We start from the raw sequence: 25,355 nt of genomic DNA on the forward strand, positions 1-25,355 counted from the left end.
CATTAGTTATAGTTTATGAAATGAATTTAAACATATGATTTTACACTATAAAGATACATACAATATTTTATTTAATTTTCATTGATCTATGATTAGATAGCAACAAACTGGAATTTTGACAGGAAGAACTATTTTCTTCAAAATATTTTGCCAACAGGGAGATAATATGTTATCTCTAGGGTGAGGGGGAAGGAAGAAAAAAAAAGGAAAAGAAAAAGAAGCTTACATGATAATTTTGTTTTATATATGGAGGGAATAGCAAGTTGTCCATGGTAGATTTGCAGTTTCATGTGCAATCATCTTTTTTATCGTGTTGTGTTACAGAAATGCTTGTTCTGTTCTATGAATTGAAAATAAAATAAATTTGTAATAAAAAAGAAAACAAATCTATTAATTAATCAATATAGATTATATATCATATTACACATATTTATATGAACACGTATGTGAATGTGTGTATGTATATATGTATACTCCCTTTCTTCTTCTGTCTCTCTCTGTCTCTGTCTCTGTCTGTCTCTGTCTCTTTCTCTCTCACCTATTTATCTGTACTTAGGGAGAATACAAAAATACCCAAAACATTTTGGATTTGTTTAACTTGTTGTATTTTTTTCAAAGCACTTCACTATGATCTCCTTTGAACTTGACAACTTTTTTTGTGAGGTAAGTAGCTATTATTAACTCCATTATACAGATGAGAAAACTGAGAGAGTTATGGAGACATGAAGTCACCTAAAGTCTCATAATTCCACTATGTCCAGGTCAGCCTTGAACTCAGGGCTCTTAATTGCTAGTTGTCAAAGTTTAGTCACTTGAAACAATCTCCACATGTAGAGATAGAAAAGGTATGAGTTTACTTATTCTCTGTTCAGAAGGAAAAAAGAGCTAATAATGAAACATAATCAAGCAAAATAAAGTTTGTGAATGGTTGTGTGTGTATATATATATATATATATATATATATATATATATACTTACATATTATATGTGTGCATATATATGTGTATGACAATATAAATCTATCAATTTATTATCTACCTCTCTATCTGTGTATATGTCTCATTCTGCAAATGAAAGCAATTTTCTTTCTTAGATTTGCTCCAATTGTATTGCCTTGACCTACATCTTGTCTTCTCATTCAGTTGGGAATCTTCTAACATTATGTCTGCAATTCTACTAGCTGAGGAAATTCAATTGCCATAAAAAAAGGTATTGCTTAAAATGTGTATAGATTATTTTTCATAAATGTTTCTTGTTAGAGAAAGTTTCATTTAAAATATTCTCCAAGAAAGCAACAAATGCTTTATTAGAAGTGAAGTATAGAGGTAGGACCAAGTCCTAAGATGATAGTATCCAGCAGAGTCATGGCCTCAGATGAAGGCCACAGCTTCTGCCCCGGCTGGACATATGTCTGGAGGTGATGGAGGGGACCTGGCTGATATGCTGCCTATATCCAGGGAATCCTACAAAAAGATGACAAGGATGACAGGTTAGACTGGCTGCAGGGAATCCTGGCCACCTTTCTGGCAGAAGACTCACATCTTGATATCTGTAGGGAAATTATCAAGCTGTAGTCAGAAATCCAGAGTATTATCACCAAACACAAAAAAAGAAAAGATGAATGTGAACCATTGCTACTTTAGTGAGAAACAGGTATGCATTGTAGTGAAACTCAAGATGGTATCAAAGGAGGAGAAGCATTGGAAAGTCATACTTTTGGCTCAGATTAATGTGACAGATGAGGAGGATAAAGCAAATGAGAAAGATGGGTCAGTTGCTGGTATGATAAACATTGAGTCTGATAAATCTGTTTTCTGAAATACCAATGTCCTTAATGCTTAAAAATTGGATCAAAATTCACTGCAGGATGAGTCTCAGGGGAAAAAGGAGCAGGGCATACTGAAAAAGGAGAAAAACAAGCTGGCCAAGCAGGAGAAAAAGGAAGAGAAGAAAATGACACATTCTTCTCCTTTCTTCCTCCCCAACAATTTGATCAGAGGAAGAGCTGGTCTTGTATATAGTGTATATTTTGTAGAAACAAGGGAAATCCTGGTGGCTTTCTCAATGCATTTCCTTACCTGTTTACACACCCTCAAAATCACAGATATTTAATTACAAAATGTGCCATGTGATTTGTAGTGTGGGTAACTTTGGATTGTTGTAGCTGATGTCTTTACCAAAGATGTGAGAAAGCATGACTTATTTTTTTAGGAAATCAATTCTTGTTTTCATTGTATTAACCACTTCGGAATTTTCATCATGACTTTCCTTTTCGTACAGAAAACTAGGTTCATAGCCTTTAGGGGCAGGTAGGATTGGAATGGATGGTACTCTCAATGGTGGAATGTAGAGTAAAGGTTTGCTTTGAGAGAGCAGTTACCTATAAAATGTGGTTTTACTTCACTTCTGTTGGATAAGGTAGAATGCTGAATGTAGAGATCCACCTGAACCCAGATTTTATTTTTGTAATAGTATGTAGCAGCAGAAGCTTAAGCCAAGGAAATGAAGGTAGTTCATTTCACACACACACACACACACACACACACACACACACACACACACGCACACACACACACGCACACAGAGTATGACTCTCACTTGTCAGTGCAAGACTATTTAAATATATAGCTAGGAATTTAGCTAGAACCAAGATTCTTTTTTCCCAATGTGATGGTTGAAAGCTTGGGACCATTACTACCTTGAGACTCATATCTAAATATAAGCAAAAAACTTTCAATGGTTCCTAGTTTAACAAATCAGGGAAGGGTAGGGTGAGGTCATCTTTCTAAAGAAAAAAGCAACACTAGGAATTTCTAGCAACATTGAGTAACCAATAATGAGGTCAACCTCTCTTGGTTCACCTCATTCTTCTAGTAACATTGAGGGAGAACGAACCACTGAATATTCATCCAAAATCAGGTTCTAGGAAACTACCAACCTATATTATTGGTAAGTTCATTTGGAAGGGTCAGATGCCAGCAAAAACTCTCCATCTCTCCTTTCTTAATTGGCCAAATTTAGTCACTTCCTTTTGATTATAATCAAGTACTGACCATAAAATAACCTAGAAAAGGCACTTTCAATGAAGGACAGCAGAATGAAGTTGTTTTGTACAATTAATTACATGAAAGTAATAGATATTTTTTACTTGTGTATAGGTGATAAAATAACACTTGGTAAAGAAAAAGAGAGGATTTTTCCCTCTCTCCAAACACTCCTGAGGCATAGAATTCAGAAATATGAATGTTCACATTTTCAACATTTTTTTCCAAATAAACTTTTAACACAAATTAAAAAGTGAATATACAGGGAAAAGGTACATTGATATCTTTTCCCTTTGTTAGTCTGTATGTCAATCAGTCAAGTGTTTATTGAAAACACAACATATGCAGCACTAGGGTAGGTGTTTGGTGTGCACATACCTCCATTATCACATAATGCAAAAACACTTCATGACTTTGTGAGAAGACAACAACTCATCCACTCATTAAGCATTTATTATACTTGTATGTTGTATTACATTCAACAAGGGTGTGTTATTACTCCTCACCACCTTTGTATCCTGGGGTGCGGTTGCAAAAGAAATGTAGTTTTCCTTTGATCCAGCAATAGCACTTCTAGGGCTATATCTCAAAGAGATCAAACAAATGGGAAAAGGATGCACGTGTACAAAAATATTCATAGCAGCTCTTTTTGTGGTGGCAAAGAATTGGAAATTGAGAGGATGCCCATCAATTGGGGAATGGCTGAGCAAGTTGTGGTATATGAATGTAATGGAATACTATTGTTCTATAAGAAATGATGAACAGGCTGACTTCAGAAAAACCTGGGAAGACTCATATGGTCTGATGCTGAGTGAAGTGAGCAGAACCAAGAGGACTTTGTATACAATAACAGCCACGTTATGCAATGACTAAGAATGTTAAACTGAACCCTTCTCAGCATTATGAGGATGTAAGACATCTCCAGAGGCCTCGGGATGGAAAATGCTGTCCACATCCAAAGAAAGAACTATGGAAGTCGAATCGCTCTCACTTATTTTTACCTTCAGTTGAGTTTTGTTTCATCTTACTGATGGTTCCTCCTATTGGTTTTAATTTTTACTTACAACTTCACTAATGTGAAAATATGTTTCATGGGTATGTAAATGTAAAGCCTATGTCAGATTGTGTGCCGTCTTTGGGAGGGTGGGGGGGAGAAAAAGGGAGAAAAAATTTTCAACTCAAAAACATATGAAAAAAAAAGGAAATGTAGTTTTAATTAACTCCTTCAAGCTTTAATTTAATAAGTCAAGAGTCTTGATATAACCAACAGTATACAGCCTATGCATCCAAGTTTATTTGAAGTTTAGGACAAATGTATTCTTATTTCAGATAGGGAAAGACATAATTATTGAGTAGGAAGGATCCTGAACTCTGGTATAATATAATTTTAATTTTAGAGCAGTTCAAGTACCTACTACATTCAAAGCATTGCATTAGATATATATCTCAGAACTTAAAGGCAGCCTGGTACCTGGGGACAGAAATATCTAAGGGAATAGACTATGGTGTATGGACTCCAATGGGGGGCAGCAGAGAGCTATCAGGTGGCTGCTCAGACTGGGTAAGTGCTTGCAGCTGAGGGGCTTTCAGCAAAGGAAGAGAACCCTTTCAATTGTCAGGTTGTTATCAAGAGCTGAAAGGTCAGACAAGAGAAGAGGAGAAAGTGATGAAGTCATCAAACTCTGATAGCTAAGGACAGCAAAGTTCAGGAGGATCATAAACTACAGTGGGGCTGAGAGAGAAGCTTCTCAGAGGAGACACAGAATGGTGGCTATAATAACATTTCCCATTGTTATATCACTTAAAGGTTCACAAAGTAACTGTCTTCACAACAGTGCTGTGAGGTAGTTAGAGCAATTTTAGGTATATTTTATGGATGAAGAGACAGTGGTTCACAGAGGCTAAGTAATTTGATCAGAATCACACAGTGAGTGATAAAATTATAACGTAAACTCAGGTCACCAGGGAACAACTTTGATGTTTATTTTAAACACAGTATCTTTGGGTTTTCACTCCATAATTTTCCTTGCCCTTCATTATTCCACATAATCCTCTTGTTCCTTCTTCTCCCACCTAATATGTTCCTGTTTGTCTTTTGTAACTGACTTCACTGAAGTTTTATTCCCCCAGGTATGCCCATCTTCGAATTTTCCTGATATCAGCTCATGTAACTCTCAGATTTGGGGTTAGTAGTGAAGATCGTAGTGTGTACCATAGTTCTTTTGTCTGTTGTGACAGAGAAGAAATAGATAGACCACTATTAGTGCCTCACCTTTTGACATAGGTTCCAAACACTACATTTAACATCCCTTACATCCAAACCAACAAAAGAACGAGTACTTTCAGTCATGCTTACAAAATTTGACACGACAGTTTGAAGATTTGATTGTCCCTTTCCCCCTCTGAAGTAGGGAAGATGCTCTCGGCTTTAGGTTCTGCTACTTTATTGGATTGGCTGCTCTCCTGGGTCCTGAAGCCCACCTTAAAAGTACACTGAGTGTAGTCAGAATAATGAGCTTGTTTGATGGGGGTGTGGACACCTGGCATTGGCAAAAAAAACAAAACAAAGCAAAAAACAACATGCTAGTCTGTATTGCTGAGGATGTCTAAGATTAAAAGTTAAACTTATGAATAATGAGTTGTCATCCTTCGATGAATGTTGCCTGGCAAAGAAACGGTGGGAATGTCAAGGAAAAGGATTTCTCTGGCTTAGGCCAGAGTTCTTTCCTGTGATAGAAGGCATAGTGCAGGGAATCTGTGCTAATCTGTTAAGCCATAAAGGTGGACTTTGAATTATAGGAGCCCCAAATTAATTTCTGATTTATTTCCACATGAATGACTAGTCTTACGTGGATTCCCTTTTAAAAGGCTGGCACATGATACACATACACACGCACACACACACACACACACACACACACCTTTATTATTTTATACATACATATATACATATATTATATATATATATAGCTTATTGATTGAGGCTTGAGAGTTAGGGCTTAGAGTCAAGAAGTTCTGGATTAAAATTTTACCTCAAGTACTTACTGGATGTGAAACTCTGGCCAAGTCACTTAAACTCTCTGTACCATGGTTTCCTTACTTACTGTGTTCCAGGAACTTTGCTTTATTCTGGGAAGAAAAAGACAAAAATGAAGGAGTCCTTGCCCAAATGTAGCTTGTATTCTAATGGGGAAGCCAACACACACATATTGCAGGTATATTCAAAACACACAGAGATAAAATGCAAAGTATTTTTTTTTGTGGGGAGAAAGCATAGTAGCTGAGGGAAGGGGGATCAAGTAAAATCTCATGCAAAAGTTGATCCTTGAGTTGTGTCTTGAAGGAATAAGGGATTATAATAAGGAGAGATGAGGAGGAAACGCATTCTAGATAAGGAAGCCAGCCAATGTGAAGGCACAGAGATAGGAGGAGAAGTATTCTATGTGAGGAACAGCAAGAAGACCAGTATAGTAGGCAATTAATGAAGGCTTGATTGATTGATCACATATTACCCTTGTTTAACAGGTAAGAGAACTCAGTCTCAGGTCACTCTTAAACCCATGTATGACTTAAACTTTAGCATGTTTTCACCTAATAGATCATACTTCCTGGGAAGATTGATTCTTTCTTTCGGCCTTAATCAAAAGCTACTCCTGGATTGAAATTCTTTCTTTTTCCTCCTCTCCTCTTCATTATCTTTCTTCTCCTCCTCCTGCATCTTCTCTTCCTTTTCTGTCTCTCTCTTTTTTTTTTGTGAGGCAATTGGGGTTAAGTGACTTGCCCAGGGTCACACAGCTAGTAAGTAGTAAGTGTCAAGTGTCTGAGGCCAGATTTGAACTCAGGTCCTACTGACTCCAAGGCTGGAGCTGTATCCACTGCACCACCTAGCTGCCCCTCTCTTCCTTTTCTCTTCTTCATTCCATTCTCCCTCTCTCCTTCCTTCCTTCCTTCTTTCTTCATAAGGTCATGATTTTTATTTGCTCCTCAGTTAAATAGAAAACAAGCAAAGGGTAGAGCTATTGACTGAATCTGGTTTTGTATATTCATGGGAGATATGGAAGCAGAGTCCAAGGATTTTTTATTTATTTAGGGTCCTGAGCTGTTAATAGTACACTCAATGTGTTCAGAAAATGATGAGGCATTGCTTGCAGTATGTTTTACCCCCCAAAATATCCATGAGACTGTTTTCAACTTAGCCCTATTGCTAGGAAGAAGAAAGCTCACTCTAGCTCTCAGTTAGCTCTATCTGTGGATACCCAGCTCATTAAAATCATCCTGAGGCTTTGATAACTTCAAATTGCTTTGTTGACTTTGATTTCCTTGTCCTTCATAACTGAAGAGATTTGACAAATTGCACATTGTGCTCTGTCTGCATACCTTCTTCAGGGAGTGATTTCACTAACAATGTGTGCTGCAGGTTATTCCCAGAAAAATCTTCTGAGATTTATACTGTAAGTAAAGTTGTAGGTCAGCTATTACTTCAGCCTTGCTTTTGAAATGAAGTGTAAATTACTTCATTAAAAAGTAATCATTAAAAATTGTTGAACAAGTCCAAAATATTTGTTGGACACAAAAATGGTTGCATCCTTAAGTCACATGTTCCCTCCTCCCTATCTTGGTTTGCAGTGATATAACTTGTTGACATCAGATGATGAAACTCTCGTGTCTCCTATGGAGCAGCAGAGCAGCATGAAGGCAGTGCCTTACTCCATCTTCTTTAGCTTCCCTCATGGGTTACACCCTTTCCTTGGAAGAACCCGCACTAAGAGCATTCAAAGAAAGGAATCTGCATGGTAAGCACATCTTTGCTCCAAATCATGTGTGTGATAGTTTGGAGATGATAGCTTTTGGAATTGTTCTAAGTAATTCAGCTCCTTTTATATGATACATTGTCTCCTGAATAAAAGGTAAGGTCCTCACCCTGATCTTCAAGGTCCTCCACAATTTGTATCTAATCCATCTTTTCAGACACAGCTACTTACATTTGCCTTATTCTAGTTAAACTGGACTGTTTGCCATCTCCATCTTCCTTCTCCCATTTTAGAGATACCTTTGTTGAAGCCCTTATCATCTTCATAAAAAGTAAGGTAAAAATGAGCTTCTTCATTTTTCTTCAGACTTCTTATGGAATCTTGCCTGGATATGTCCTTTGCACTGACCTCACTATCACCTGAGAATTATTTGTGTGTAGATCCTCTCTTCCCATTAGACTACAAGGTCTTTGCCAGGAGACTCTGTGTTTTAGCTGTCTTTGTATCTATACCATATACTGTAACACAGTGCTTCACAATGCCGGTGTTTCAGGAAGAAGTTTCCTGAACTTTCTGCCATAATTAAAATAGCTAACATCTCACAAAGGCTTAGTGAATGTGTAGAGGCTCCTAGAGCTGAATGGGCTCTCAGAGGCTAGGTAGTCCACTCTTCCCATTTTATAGATGGGGAAAATATGGCCCATGGCTTTTAAGGGAATTACCCAAGGACACACAGGCAGTAAGGATCAGAGGCAAGGTTGGATCTAGGTCCTCTGACTACAGAGTCAGCACCATTTCCCCTCACTGTTTGCTAAGCTGCACTGACACTAATGAGGGAGAAAATAAAATAGTGTAGTCTTATATCTGAGAAATCTTACTGGTTTTGTAGCCCAATACTACACTTGCACCAGTGCCCTCTACGGTTTTCTGGAATAAGCAGACTTATGTTGATACTGAGAATTATCTACTTTGTCCCAGTTTTAGGTAGTGATTTTTTCATCTTTGAGACTTGTTCTTCTAGTAGAATGCAAACTCCTTGAAGGTAGAGACTGTTTCCTGGATACTCACCAAATGTTTGTTTAATTGAATAACAAAACATGTCTTAGGTATTCCCAGCCCATATGGGGCTTCCATTAATTGAATAGGATTGGATTTGTCTTTTGAATTGAAATGGAATTGATATTGAATCTAAAATTTGGGAAATTTTTATATGATTTTCTAGTAGCAAAAAATTTCAGGGGCTGTGTGATGAGCCGTCTATGAGACAGAGATTTGAATCTTCAGTGATGGAGTGGGTGGATGGGTGGAGCAAGTGATGAGAAACCAAAATGATTCAAATTACTTTTGAGTTGCCTGTGCTTTTGCCATCTGACCCCATTACTTTGTGAAGTATGGGACTGATTGGTGTTTGGGATGTTGATGAAGATATCTGAAACAGGCATGTCAAGTCTTTCCAGATACTTGCCCATCAGTTTTAGGGAGATTACTATGGCATGCTTTCTACTCTAAGTATTTTAAAAACGCATTTTATTCATGTCTACATTTTGTTTCTACATCATCTGTGGATACAACAGCAACAGTAGCTCATTTTCACAGCACTTTTTTGATTGTAAAACATTTTACATATGTGAACTTATTTGAGTTTTCCAACAGTCCTGTGAGGTAGGTGTTATTTATCATTCCTATTTTGCCGATAGTGAAACTGAGGCTAAAAGAGTTTAAGTGACATTCCTAGGATCACACAAGTAGGAAGTGTCATATGCAGAGTTTGAAATGAGGTCTTTCTCATTTCAAATCCATTGATTCTATCCACTTCCTTTCATCAGATAGCTTACTCTTATCTCTCCCATCCCTAAACAGAGAGAAATATTTAAGTAAAAACAACACACATAGTGATGAGATTTGACAATATCATAGCACAGACTTTAGATACTTATTTGCCTGAACCCACAGTGACTGGGGAACTTGCTCTTCCCTATTCTCTACCTAGCCAAATAATTTAGACTGAGTTCTGTAACTCCACCTCTGGAGAGAGGGGGTTTCCTTTCCTGACACTCATCAGCTTGTTAAATCCTTACCCCAGCTACTCTGTGGTTTATTTTAATTAAAGTATATTGTAATAAGCCTCATAAGTGTGGGGGTTAGTTAAAAAGGAGTAAACAATATACTCTTTTACAATACGAGAATGAATTAGAGTATGGGACAAATAATTTATTCCTACTAATAAAAGAGTGCTAGGTATACAAGAATGTGAATTAACAGAACCTTATAATTAAAACAGAATTCAGTGATGTGATCACTGTTAGAATCTACTGGGAGGGTAATATTTAAACTTCATCAGAACATGAAATGTTTTTTTAGGATTTCAGATTAGGAATTTTAACCTTGGATCTGCAATATTACTGCAATCTAAACCAGACTTTCTCTGAACTTAATGCTCAGCCCCTTTCATGGTCAATTTCTTTTATATCATCTGCTGCCACAACCAACCACTACAGTGGATACTGCTGACACCAAATTCATAGACTTCTGGGCTTTTTGATCCCATAAAATTGTTTTTAAGCCTGAACATATCCACTCAATCAGGAAAGGAAACCTAAAAGAGGCAAAAGTTATCAGAGGACAGAGTGCTAGCTCATTTAGTTGAGTTCGTACTCCCACAAAGGGATTGGCTGCAGTGAGGTCACCATGATGTCAGCATGAAGAAGGATCTGTCCTTCTCCACTTCTCTCTGGAATCATGCTAGGCCACTTGTAAAGTTGCAGGTAAGAAGGCATCAATCAGAACAGAAGCAAGAGGTGAATATACCTAGAGTTATATAGCCTGTATGTATTGGATACAAGACTTGAATCTAAATCTTCCTGACTCAGAGGTTTTATCTATATCCATTATTGTTGTTGAGTCATGTCCCACTCTCCATGACCCCATTCGGAGGTGTATTGGCAAAGTATTGGAGTGGTTTGTCATTACCTTCTCTAGCTCATTTTATAGATGAGGAAACTGAGGCAAACAGGGTAAAGTGACTTGCCCAGGGTCACATAGGGAGTGAGTGTCTGAGGCTGGATTTGAATTCAGGTCCTTTTGGCTCCATGGATGGCACTCTATCCACTGTGCCATCTAGCTGCCCTGTTTATATCCATTATATCACACTGTTTCTCATAGACCTTCTTAATACATTATTGTTGCTTGATTATTGATATACGTGATATTGCTCTGATGCTAATTTTTTGTCAAACTGCCTTATAGATTCCCCAGATATTCTTGCCAAATAGTCTTTCTCCCAGTTATATTCTTGGGATTATTAAATACTTGGCTAGTGTTTTTTGTTTTGTTTCTGTTTTACTGGGTCTCTGTATCTCATTCAGTTTGAAGGAGCAATGACCACTTACTGGACAAATCCAGTGCTTATGGGCACAGAAACTTTGATCTATTCTATTTCTTGCTTTGGTCAGCTTGCATTTCTTTAGGCAGCTTGGTGCTTCCCTCTCCCTCTCCAGTGCTCACTATATTGCTATCAGACTAACTGCAGAAACCAATTGGCTTAGCATACTGCAGCTCAGAACTCCTGAGCTCAAGTGATACACCAGCCTCTGCCTCTCCTAATGGCAGAGATTAAAGGCATGTGTCATCAAGCTCAAGCCACTTTCAAATATTTCTAGTTCTTATTCATCTAGTCTGTTTCTTTGACTTTTCTATTCCTTAACCAATATAATAAAATTTTGAAGGCTATCTGCTTTACTATACAGTTTCAAATCTGCTGTTTCTGTCTATGCTTCTTAATATTTTTTCACATTTTCCTTTGAGAGTCTAGAATTTTTGTTCCTTTAAATGAAATTTATTATTGTATGTTTAGCTCTTTAAAGTAGTTCTCGAGTGATTTGGTATGTCACTAAACCTGTAAATCAATTTGGGCTGTAGCATCCTTTAAATTATATTTACATTACCTGACCATGAGCGCTGAATATTTCTCCAAATTTTTATCTTTATTTCTATAATAGTAGCTATATATTTGTAGTTATAATAAATACAAATAGATGTAGACCCAGGGTGGAATTTGTTTTATAAAACTTGTGTAAATTTCTACTTTCACTGCTACTGGCTTATTTCCTCACAAAGTCTCTCTCTGGGTTCAAATTTTAGTGTGGAAGATGATTATGTTCAGAGATGACTAAAATTCTAAATATTCTCTCTAACTGGCTTGCCCTCATGTCATCCCAAGCTAAAGAAAATCTTCCCTCCCTTTTGGATTAGCTTCTCTTCTCTTGCCCTTGAAAAGTGCATTCATTGTTTTGGCCTGAAGTAATTATATACAGCCATATCTTAAAAGGTAATTCCAAATAGCAAGATAATATAAAGAAGCATCAACATAATGCATAGCAACCTATCAACCTTAAATAGGAATTAAAGTTAGGATGGTATTAAATTTTTCTTTCCCCCCACTGAATTCCACTCCCATCCCCAATCATATGAGCAACTGGGAAGAAAGTGATTGGATAGGAAAAGGTGTGGGATGGTATTTCAGGCAGCATTCTATGGCAGCAGGAGAATGACATGGTCTATATGGACTGGACTGTAGCAGTCTCACTAACCCTTATCTATTTTCCATTCTTATACGCCTTTGTCAGGCCATCCTATCACGTCTCTCTTTACCTCCAAGCATGTGCTCTGCCATAAAATGTTTCCCCTTTTTGCCTCACTTACTTGATCAGAAGAGGTCCAAAGCTCTGCAAACTTGAGGAATTCTGAGTAGTGCCTAAATGCCAGCATTCCCAACCCCTCAAATCTCCGTAATGACTCTGGAGAAAGGATTACATATACAAAGTAAATGCATTTTCCCCCAAGGAGAGAGCACTAACAACTGAGAGAAACAAAAAAAGCTTCAAATAAGAGGAGGTGGCATGTGAGCTTAGCCTTGAGGAGGAATAAGGATTCCAAGGATCAGAGGAGAGTAGAGGGGAGGGAGTATTGAAAACATGTGAAGTCTTTACAAAGAAACCATGAGGAAATGAATTGTCTTGTATGAAAAATAGCAAATTTGACTGCCTGATAGAGTGTTTGAGAAGGAGCAATGTGAGATCAACCTGTGAAGAAAGGTTAGTAGCACATTGGGAAGGATTTTGAACAGAGCAGTTTAGTCAACAATTATTTATTAAATACCTACTATGTTGTAAGCAGTATGGTAGGTGAAGACAAGAGTTAAGCAGTTCTTACTCTCAAGGAACTTGCAGCCTAATTGGGGAGACAACATGTATATAGGTATATGCTAGCTAGCTAGCTAGCTATGTGGTGTGTGTACATACATACATTTTGTTGTTGTTCAGTCATTATCAACTTTGGTATTTTCTTGACAAAGATGCTGGAGTGGTTTGCCATTTCCTTCTCCAGCACATTTTACAGATAAGGAAACTGAAGCAAACATGATTAAATGACTTTCTCAGGGTCACACAGCTACTAAGTTTCTAAGGTCAGATTTGAACTCAGTAAGATGAATCTTCCTGACTCTAGGCCTAGCACTCTATCTACTATGCTACCTAGCTGCCCTCATCTATACACATGTACACATATGAGCATAGATACATGCATTATGTGTGCATATATATGTGTATTTCTGTAAATGATGTAAATATACACAATATGTAAACATCATGTATGTATGTATACATATCATACAAAGTTATTTTGGGGAGAGGGAGTAGCAGTAGGAAGAATAAGGAAAAACTTCATGAAGAAGGTGACATGAGCTTGGTGTTGAAGGAAATTAGGGATTTGGAAAGATGGAAAAGGTGCATTCCAGGTATGGGGGCAAGTAGTGCAAAGTCCCAGAGGTAGAAGATGGCTCATTCTGTGTGAACAATAGTAAGAAGCTCAGTTTGGTTGGACCCTAGTACATATGGAGAAGGGTGATGTGTAGTAAAGATGGAAAGGGAGGTTGTGGAAAGGTTGTGAAAGCCTTTAAAGTTAAACAGATTCTATTTTCTCTAGAAGTAACAGGGAACCAACAGAGCTCTCTGAGTAGGAAGCTGACATAGTTCTGTGCTTTAGGAATATTCGTTTTGCAGCTGTGTGGGAGATAATTTTAATGCTTATATGCACAGACAACAGACTCAAGTTTTTGTTCTCAGAACTACTTTTCACTCTAAAATTAAGGATTCCAAATAGCTTTTGTTTATGTGGACTATATCTGTTGATATTTACCATATTTGAAATTAAAGCCAATAAAATTTTGAAATATTCATTCAGGTAAAATAATAATAAATCCATTACTTGTTAACATAAATAACATTTTAACGAAAGACAATTTCACTATCTAAAACAAAAAATGGAGCAAAGAAGGATATTGCTTCCATATTTTTGCAAATCTCTTTTAATATTTGACTTCATAGAAGACACCTGGATTCTAATAAATGCTTCTGTATTCAAGATGTTGCTTTGGTTGATGTACATGAAGAAAATTTGGCCTTACAAAGTTATGTGGTTGGAAAATAGAGGAGTATTTTAAGAGGCAAATAACAAATGTATGGTAGTATTACATTGTCAAATTATGAAAATAATTTTGACCTAAATGACTCCTCTCCAAACGGGTCTCTAGGTCCCCTAGAATTCTGCTGAGCATACAATGAGAACATCTCATTAGTGAGAGAGGAGAAACTGGAAGTATGGAAACCAATAAGGAGGCAATTGCACTAGTCTAGGAGAGGGATGATGAAGGCTTGAATTAAGTGGTAGTGGTGAGGAGACAGATACAGAAGATACTGTGGAAACAGAATCAATAAGAATTGGCAACCTATTGGCTACATAGGATGAAGAAGAATGAAATATTGGAGGATGATTCCCAGATTCTGAATGATGTTGGTGCCCTCGATAAACAGATAATGAGCTTCATTCATATTTGTTAATCTGTTCTTGACACTTTGTACGAACAAGAGTAGGAAATGGAGGAAATCTGAGAATCCGGGGTGATTCTATTGAACTCCTGCTGACTCAGCTAGCTAAATAAGGCAGGATCCCTTAGTTCTGTAAGTCTTAGAACACAATGTGTCCAGATCTTCAGGTTATACATGGATGCAAAATAGAGCTGAGTGAAAACTGGGGTATGTCCCCACTGAAATCCAGAGTCCACCAATGTTCATCTAACTGCCTTAATCAGAATCTGTTTTTGTGGGCACACAGCCATGATGATGTCTCTATTTCACTAGAGCAAATTGACCAAAGAGAAATACATTAAGACTAGTCATTTCCTGCCAGGTAGATAGTAAAATGACAAGAGTTGTTTGGCTGAGTTCCCTTTACCCTTCAAAAAGCCAGAATTCAGCCCAAGTTGTTTATGTGATTAGAATCAGCTGCTGTGAGCAGGTGTTTGTGTAGTCTAAAGAGGCCTGTGATGATTCAAAGAACGGCACAAAGAGCAGGCTGAGCAGGGTGGCCTTGACTAACGGGTTCCTTCCACTAAAGCAGAGTGCTGGCAATGTAAATTTCCTTCAGGTGTAAAGAAACCTTCCTGCTAGTAGGCATTTAGTTAATATTTGATAATTGCTAAATGTGGTCATGACCACTTCAAATAGGGGTTGGACAGCACATCTAGGGTCCACCAACTTTTCTTAAATATCATCTCATTTTTTATTGATGTCTTTTGTTTTCACATCATATTCTTTTTCTGAACATATTTTCTCCTCCACCCTCAGCAGTCTTTAGTTAAGAAGGAAAGGGAAAAAATGTAGTTCATCAAAACTAAGCAACACATAGACTATGTCTGACAGTATATCCAATAGTCTTCTCCCCATAGTCCCCCATCTCTGCCATGAAGGAAGGCAGGTGCATTTTCTTTCCCTTTTTTAGTGATCCATTAGTTGTCGTCGTTCTTCTTCTTCTTCTTCTTCTTCTTCTTCTTCTTCTTCTTCTTCTTCTTCTGTCTTGATCCATGGGGGCACACAGTCATTAAAATATGAGCCGATTTAACAAAAAAAATTGGCCTGAGAGATAAATTACACATTTTAAGTTTAAGTATCCAACATAAAATAATCTACTAATTCTAATGGAGAAACTTGTAACTGCCATAGGCAGAACCCTGAAAATCAAGAACAGATCGGAAACTTAATTTTTTTTTGTGAGAATAGCTTGAAATTGTATAGTGATTATAATGCACTTTACAAACATGTTTATATTTGATCCTAATTTTAAAATCATATGGGACCAATATTTTAAGTGTTACTCTCATTTTATAAATGAGAAATTGAGGCTTAGTTGATACCTATGTCTCCCTGCTTGGAGAGGGAGAAAGAAGGTTGTAGTGATGACTTGAGATTGAATCCCAGGTCTAACTCTTATCCATTGTGTGACCTTGGACAAGTCAATCAATCTTTCTGAGATTCAGCTTTCTCATTTGTAAAATGGAAATAATATTTGAAATATTTACCTGCCAGAAATGTGATGAAATTGCTTTGTAAACCCAAAAACTCTACAGAATTCTGAATTATTATTTTTTGTGGGATAGCTGCAACTGGAATCCTTATATTGGAACCCCACAGCCAGGATCCCCCCCCCAAATATTATGTTGCCTCTATTTAACAAATAAATGTCCTTGAATAATTTTTATATATGTGACTCAATTAAAATAATAAAAAGAAGCGAAGAATATATAATGAGTTGGTAAATAGTATGGAACTGCAGAATTGATGGCTGAAATGTTCAGATGAAGACTAAGTTGACCTGTGGGACAATATAAGATTTAAAAAAAAAGGTTTGGATGATTCAATGAACTGTGAAATTTTATTTGTTTGCTCCCTATATTAATGTTGTGTGATTGCTAGAGCTTGCACATTTTTAATTCCAGCACAGCCACTTCAGAAACATGGCTAAGATGCAGCCCTGCTTCCATACCATGAAAGGGAAGTTCAATTACCTGAGTCTGGTAAAGAATCACTAAAATTTTGTTGCTTTTCCACATTTCACATGGGCAGGGGTAAGGTTAGCTGCAAGAATAAGGAGGGAAATGAAATTTGAATTTGAAGAATGATGGCTCTAGTTATTTAGCTTTTCCAGCCCCCAAAATCTCCTCTGCTTAGGGCTGTGAAACACTTCCAAGCTATTGAAGACAATGATCATAGCATGTGAACCTGAGAGAGGTCTGCTGGGTAGGTGCAACACAGTAATTAAACAATGGAAACAAGAACTTGTCTAGCTCACAGTGCCACAGGCTACAAGATGGAGCTGGTGTTATAATTAAATTGAACAAAGGCCTTGACTTACTTAGGGCTCTAGTCTAACTAATTTCATTATGCCTCATCTCTTGATGTTAAAGTTCTAAGAAAAGGCAAACAATGCTCCCCACCATTTTTTTAAAATGGCATTTTCTTTTATTCATTTGAGCTGTGGCTATGACCTTCATTGCTTTCAGGTTTATCTCTTAAGGGTTTGGATATCTGTGGGAATATGACCCAAAAGCATAAAAAATGTCCATCCTCAATGGCACTGGCACTGAAGCATCCCCCTGGAGACACAATTGAACTCATATTTGGGGCTCTTTGGGCAGCAGCACTAATGAAGCAAGGAGACAGTGTACTTCTAGTCAAGTACTATGGGGAATGTTTTTTAATACTGCATTCAGTGACTCAAGGATCCATGATTTTGTCAGGTGAGTCTTCCATCCCTGGATGTATGTATACTGTATACCTTACTTTGAAGATGTCCGGCTTTTGTGCATTTTTATGCTTAGAGAATTCGTTATTTTATCGGTGAGGCTCAAATTGCAACCCTTGCTTTGGCCAAAAAATTAATCATCTTTCTACCAACATATTAGTTGTATACCTACAATCATATTTCTCCTGTGTTCACTATTGCTTTACAAACATGTACACAAAGGCTAGTGTGTGTACTTGGTCTAGACTAGAGCAGTTCAGTCACTGGTCTTCTGGTAAATGTTTAACAATTTGTTCTCCAGGGGAAAAATACACCCATGACACTTTTTAAAGTTTAATCTACATCTTACATATTTTCACATAATTTTCTTTTTTATTATTAATTAATTTATTTTGAATTATCAACAACCATTTCCATAAGCTTTTGAGTTTTAAATTTTTCTCCCCCTCCCTCCCCACCTCCCTCCCTAAGATGGCACACAATCTGATATAGGCTATACATACACATTCTTATTAAACATATTTTCACATTAGTGGTGTTGTAAGTAAGAATTAGAACCAATAGGAGGAACCACAATGGAAAGAAACACAATGGAAGAAAAAATAGTAAATAGTATGCTTCAATCTGCATTCAGACTCCATAGTTCTTTCTTTATATGTGGTTAGCATTTTCCATCATGAGGCCTTCAGAGATGTTTTAGATCCTTGTATTGCTGAGAAGGGTTAAGACTATCAATATTAGTCATCACACGGCATGGCTGTTACTGTGTACAACATTCTCCTGGTTCTGCTCACTTCATTCAGCATCAGACCATATACATCTTTCCAGGTTTTTCTGTCAGCCTGTTCATAATATCTTATACCACAATAGTATTACATTGCATTCATATACCACAACTTGTTCAGCCATTCCCCAATTGATGGGGATCCTTTCAATTTCCAATTCTTTGCTACCACAAAAAGAGCCGCTTTAAATTTTTTTGTGGTCCTTTTCCCATTTGTATGATCTCTCTGGGATATAGCGCTGGAAATGCTATTGCTGGGTCAAAGGGTATTCACATTTTTGTGGCTCTCCAAATTGCTCTCCAAAATGGTTGGATCATTTCACATCTCCACCAACAATGCAATAGTGTTCCAATTTTCCCACATCTTCTCCAACATTTATCATTTTCCTGTTTTGTCATGTTGGCCAATCTGAGAAGTATGATGTAGCACCTGAGAGTTGTTTTGATTTGCATTTCTCCAATCAATAGTGATTTAGAGCATTTTTTCATACGACTATATACCGATAGCTTTAATTTCTTCATCTGAGAACTGCCTGTTCATATCCTTTGACCATTTATAATTGGAGAATGACTTGTATTCTTATAAATTTGACTTAATTTTCTCATATTTTTTAGACATGAGGCCCTTATCAGAGAGACTAGTTGTAAAAATTCTTTCCATATTTTCTATGTTCCTTCTAATCTTGGTTGCATTGGCTTTGTTTGTACAAAAACCTTCAATTTAATGTAACCAAAGTTATCCATTTTGCTTTTTGTAATGTTCTATGTCTTCTGTTTGGTCATGAATTCTTCTGTTATACATAAATCTGATTGGTAAACTATTCCTTGCTTTCCTAGTTTGCATAATGGGCACTGAAAACTGCATGTTTGGTAGTCATCTAAAATTCAACATTTCCAAAAGAAAACTCACTATCTTTTCCTCTAAATATATTCCTCTTCCAAATTTTCCTGTTTATTTTGAGGATACTGCCATCCTTCTACTCTGCCAGTTTTATAATTCTGGAGTCATAATCAACTCCTTACTCTAACAAATCCAGCCAGTTCTCAAATCGCAGTGATTTTCCATTGACAATTTACTGAACATCTAATCCCTTCTTTCTACTTATATGCTTCTCACTTTAGTTCTGGTCTTTATCATCCTTGCAATAGGGTCCTGATTTGTCACCTTGTCTTCATTCTCTCCCTTTCTCAATCTTTACTACACATAACTGCCAAAATGATATTTCTAAAGCATAAGGCTGAGTATATCAATTCCCTTTATAGTAAGCTCCAATGACTCCCTATTACCTCAAGGGTCAAATACAAACTTTATTGGCCTTTAAAGCCCTTTACAATCTTTCTAGACTTATGACACATTACTCCTCTTCAGACACTCTTTAATCCTGCTAAACTGGTGACTCCATGTTTCTCACAAGTAATATTACATCTCCCATCTCATATACAAGTGCTCTCCTGAGCATGGAAAGTACTTTCTTCTCCCCTTCACCTCTGAAGATCCATAGCTTCCTTCAAAACACAGCTCAAATGCCATCTTCTTGATGGAGCCATTCCTAAAACTCCAAGGTACTTGTGCCTTTTGCCAATTAATTTAATTAATGTGTGCATTTATGTATGTAAGCATGCATGAATACACACACACACACACATATACATGTTAAACCCCAATAGAATATAAGGTCCTTGAGGGCAGGAATTGTTTTTTTTTTTGTCTTTCTATATTTGTATCAGTGTAGGTCCTGGTACATAGTAGGCCCTTAATAAATATTTTGGCTAGCCAGTACACTACTCATGTGTATCACCAATAAAGCCAAGTTACCTAAAATTTACCATTCTGACTTTTTTCATGTCTCTCAGAGATATACACATATAGGAGATGTAGTCTGGTGACTCATGTCCAGTTTGTCTCCTCTTAAGCCCTGGATGGACTGAGTCCTAAGAGGTAATGCATTAGAGTGGAAAGATTACCACAGTTTATAAAATCAGAAGACCTGAGTCTTGACTGTGAATTTATGGCAACCCTTTTTTGTTATTCATGGATTGGAGAATTAAACAGGATGCCTCATATAGACTCTTTTTCTGATGACCTTCAAGTGTTGTGTAGACTTTCTTTTCAAAGCAGGCAAATAACTCAGAAAACTGGGATGCTGAGATAAGGTGGATCATTACAGAACACTGATATTTTATAACAGATGACAGATTCACTAAATTGGAACAAGGTTTATTAGAGGCAGCAAATTAATTTACTTCATTGTCAAGAATATACTAAATGAACTAGGCACTGTCTGAACTAATTCCTATGAATGATTTATGCTGTCAGCAATTGATCAATTACCTCCTCTCTTTTGAAAACTTCTACCATGTGATTATGTCTTAGATAAGCAAATTAGGATAATTTTTTAAAAATTCAAATAATTGTAAACATATCCTCTTGTGGCTAATGGTTAAACTGAATGTGCATTGGCCAAATATTCTGGATACTGAAGATATAGGACTCTGCCACTATTGTAGCCTTGAAAATGTTTATTAAATTCTATATTCCTCACTTTGTAATCTGTAACAGACATTAATGTCTATGCTTTTTTCTTCCTAGGGATTTTAGGAGGACAGATATGATAAATCTAGCATAAAATATTTATCATATACCTTACAATGTCTAGTGTGTGGTTTTGCATGTGAAAGACAAATTATTATAAGATATTTCTGAAGCATCTGGATGGCACAGTGGATAGAATTCTGGGCCCAAAGCCAGGAAAACATGTAGTCATGGATACTTATTTAGCTGAGTGGCCCTTGAGTGGTCATTTAACCTCGGTTTGCCTCCATTTCCTCACTATGAACAGGAGATAATAATAGCACCTACTTCTCAGGGTTGCTGTGAAATCAAATGAAATAATATTCTCACAGTGCTTGACAAGAGTGCCTAGTAGGTACTTAATAATTGTTTATTCCTTTCCTTCCTACCTTCCTTCTTTCTTTTCTTCCTTCTTTGTAGTAAGATTCCATACCCAACCTTTAAGAACTTTAAGTCTAGCTTGTGGTACAACTGCTACAAACATGAAGAACTAAATAATAGTACAAGGATAGGCAACAAAACAGTATCAATATTAGCCACATAAGCTCCAAATACATACCACACAAATTTATAAAAGAAAAATTAGATGAATTGCAAGAATACAGGTTAGCAACACAGTAATACTGGGAATCTTTAATATTCATCATTGAGCAAAACTAAGAGAAAAATAAACAAAAAGAAAAATAGAGAATTGAACAAATTGTTGAATTTAGACCAAACATTTTCATGGCACCTTTTGCATATATATGAATTAAATACATATGATATATGTGTATATACATATAACATATGTATTTCTCAGTACCACATGGCATTTTTACAAAAATATATCACATATTAGGGCTCAAAGAAATTTCAAATAAATGTAAAAAGGAAAGAATCCTAAATAAATCTCTTAGAGACCATATCTTACTAAAATTACTAATCAATTGAGGGAATGAACAAATAACACAAATCTAAATGAAGACTTAATAGTAAAATCCTGAATAACAGGTATAGATATAAGAACAAATCATAAAACCTATAGTTATATGAAAGAGTGATAATGATGATACAAAATACCTAAATGTCCAGAATGCAGCTAAGGAAATTTTCTGAAGGGAAAAATCCCTTAATATATATGTGAACAAATTGTGGTATATGATTATGATGGAATGCTATTGTGCTATAAGAAATAAGGAGCTCAGTTCTGCTTCCGGGAGCCAAGATTGTGGAGTAAGAAGTAAGTCACCCTCACCCTCCTTTAATTAACCTCTGAGATCCTAGATAATATCACCCCAGGAAAAACCCTGGAACAGCTGAACCAGCAGAAAGATGGGGTGCAGCAGTCTTGTAGCCCAGGAAACTTGAGCAATTAAGGGTAAAGGCCCTTCTTGCCCTAGGGGAGGGGTAGCTGTACAGAATGGGAGATGTTCCAGCAAGCTAACTGAAAGCCCCTACCTCGACATTCCTGGAGGAGATTCTGAACTCTAGTTGGTGGAGCAGGCAAGCTCCAACACCAGGACACCCAAATGCCTCAATACAGGCAGGGGAACCAGTGGTAACTGCCTTGGAAAACCATCATGTGCCATGACCATTCTCTGGCAGCCAAGACTCTTGGTTCCTCAGCAAAACTCTGGGGAACACAACTCCAAGAGGGAAAGCCTAGATGGAGAAATATACTGCAGCAACATCCATCTGCAAAAAGCCAAAGAAAGTGAAAGGCTTGGGTGAGGAGGCATCCTCTAGGGGCCAGACTCCCCACCCCTACCCCTACAGCTCCAGTATTGCTGATTCTACCTCAATACCAGGTAAGCTGCCATAATCTTATAGCCTCCAACTACCAGCATCTGAGGCCCCAGCACACAAAGCCAGTAACCAGGCCTTGGGCTCCCAACACAAGTAGCTTGGGTCAGTGCCCCCTGCTCCCCATTAGGAGAGGTCAATTTTTTAAAGGCCAGAATAAGCAAATATCTTGAGCAAAAAAGCAGAAATGGACAATGACCATAGACTCTTATTATGGGGACAGGGAAGATCAAGTCACAAATTCAGAAGAGGACAACATTGTCAACAAGCCCACATCTGAAGTTGTTTGAAGCCCAAAAAGCCTTCTTGGAAGAACTCAAGAGGATTTTAAAAGTCAAATAACAGAGGTAGTAGAAAAATTGGGAAAAGAAACAAGAAGTATGCAAGAGAGCGTAAATAGCTTGGAAAAGGAAGGATAAAAGTTAACTGTAGAAAACAAGTACTTAAAAAATACAATTGGCCAAATGCAAAAAAAAAAAAAAAGTACCCTGAAGAAAAGAAGTCTAAAGCACACAATTGGCCAACTGGAAAAAAAAAAACATACATTAAAGAAAACAGCTCCTTGAAAAGCAGAATTAGCCAAACAGAAAAAGAGGTACAAAGACTCACTAAGGAAAAGAACTCCTTAAAAATAAAATGGGCCAAATAGAAAAAGAGGTACAAAATCTAATAGAAGAAAACAATTTGTTAAAAATTAGAATTGGGCAAGTGGAAGCTAATGACTCTATGAGAGAGCAAGAATTAGTCAAATAGAAACAAAAGAATGAAAAAACAGATGAAAATGTAAAATACCTCATTGGTAAAACAAGTGATGTGGAAAATAAATCTAAGAGAGACAATTAAAAAATTATTGGTCTACCTGAAAACCATGATGAAAGAAAGAGCCTGGATAGCATCTTTCAGGTAGTCATCAAGGAAAACTGCCTTGAAGTCCTAGAACCAGAGAGTAAAATAGCCATAGAAAGAATCCACCTATCACTTCCTGAAAGAGATCCCAAATTAAAAATGTGAAGGAATATAGTAGCCAAATTCCAAAATTACCTCTTTCTGGTGGTTCCTCCTATTGGTTCTTATTCTTACTTATAACATGACTAATGTGAAAATATGTTTAATAGGAATATGTATAGCCTATATCAGATTGGGTGCCATCTTGGGGAAGGAGGTGAGGAGGGAGGGGGCATAAAATTTAAAACTCAAAAGCTTATGGAAGTGATTGCTGATAAATCAAAATAAATTAATATATTTAAAAAAAGATATGATGAGCTCAGTGATTTCAGAAAAACATGGAAAGACTTGCACAAAATAATGAAGAGCAAAACGAGAAGAACCATGAGAATATTGTATATAGGAACAGCAATATTATTTTAAGAATGACTTTGAGCAAATAAGTTATTTTTCTGTTATAAATACCCAAATTAAGTATAAAAGACACATGAAGAATGCTGCTATCTGCATCCAGAGCAAGAACTGATAAATAGAAGTATGTATAGAATAATTTTATGTATATAAGCCTCATTGTGTGTAATGGTAGCCATTTCTAGGGTGCAGAGGGGAAGGAAGAAACAAAAGAAGTAAAGGCGCATGATAATTTTGTTACATATTTGAAAGGAACAGCAAGTTGTGTATAGTAGATTTACAGTTTCATGTATGATCGTCTTTTTTATTGTATTGTTATGGAAATGCTTGTTTTATTCCATAAATTAAAAATAAAATCTAAAAATAAAAAATAGATGAACACAATTTAAAAAATGGATTAATGAACTAAGTGTGAAATTAAAAATTAGGAAGATGACAAATATGTAAGCCCAGACTAGATATAAAAGAGTAGGTCTTAAAAATTAGAGGAGAAATACATCTATTAGAAATCCAGAATACAAACTGATAATATTAAAAGCCAGTTCTTCAAAAAGATGAAAAAAGCTTACAAAAATTTTAGCCAAACTAATTTTTAACAGAACATCAAATCAACAAAATCGAAATGTGAAGATGAAATCATAATAAGACTACAAAGAATCAAAATAATTATCAGACTTTCTTATGCCCAGGTATATACTAACAAAAGAAAATGAGGATTACATTCAAAAGTATTAAATACTCAAAATAACAATACCAAATAGTGACCTTAGATAACCTAATGTCAGAAAAGTAAGCATTACGAATTATAATAAAACTACCAAAGTTGGGAGAAGGTCAAAGAGGAGAGAAACCCCAGGACCAGGGAGATTTACAGGAATTTTTTATTAAACTTTTGAAGAAAAACAGTTCTCAAAAACTGAAAAATGGAATTCACTTCCACACTCCTTTTATTAGATAAATATAGTCCTAATACTTAAACCAAGGAAAAAAATAAAGGAACTATAAGCCAATATCATCAATGAACGAGAATATAAATAAAATCTTCTCCATTAGACTACAGCCCTTTAGTCAAGAAAGCATTCATTATAAGTTGGATCTCTGTCAGAGATGCACATATGGTTCACTAATAGGAAAACAATGGTATAATTAATCATATTATATACAAAACACCTAAAATAATGTGTTTATCTCAATAGATACATTAGAAACACTTGACAAAGTACAACACTCATTTATGCTAAAACCCTCAAATTATAGGTATAGAAGATTCTTTTCATAATCTAATAAAAATGTCTATCTAAAACCCAAAGCAGTCTTTATGTGTAATGGGGATGCACTAACAACTTTTCCAGAAACATAGGAAAACAGATGTTTTGTGATATTATTTCATAAATGTTAACGCTAGCAGTAAAATGAGAAAAATAAAT

The 25,355-nt window shown here is 36.4% G+C and overlaps 1 pseudogene; it reads left to right on the forward strand.

Annotated features, from left to right (window-relative positions):
* The first annotated feature begins 1,439 nt into the window (after positions 1 to 1,439).
* LOC110222332 (coiled-coil domain-containing protein 43 pseudogene) lies at positions 1,440 to 2,112 on the forward strand (annotated as a pseudogene).
* The last annotated feature ends 23,243 nt before the right edge of the window (positions 2,113 to 25,355 follow it).

Source organism: Phascolarctos cinereus, unplaced genomic scaffold (assembly GCF_003287225.1).
Source record: "Phascolarctos cinereus isolate Bilbo 61053 unplaced genomic scaffold, phaCin_HiC Scaffold_4;HRSCAF=312, whole genome shotgun sequence".
Classification (NCBI taxonomy): Eukaryota; Metazoa; Chordata; class Mammalia; order Diprotodontia; family Phascolarctidae; genus Phascolarctos; species Phascolarctos cinereus.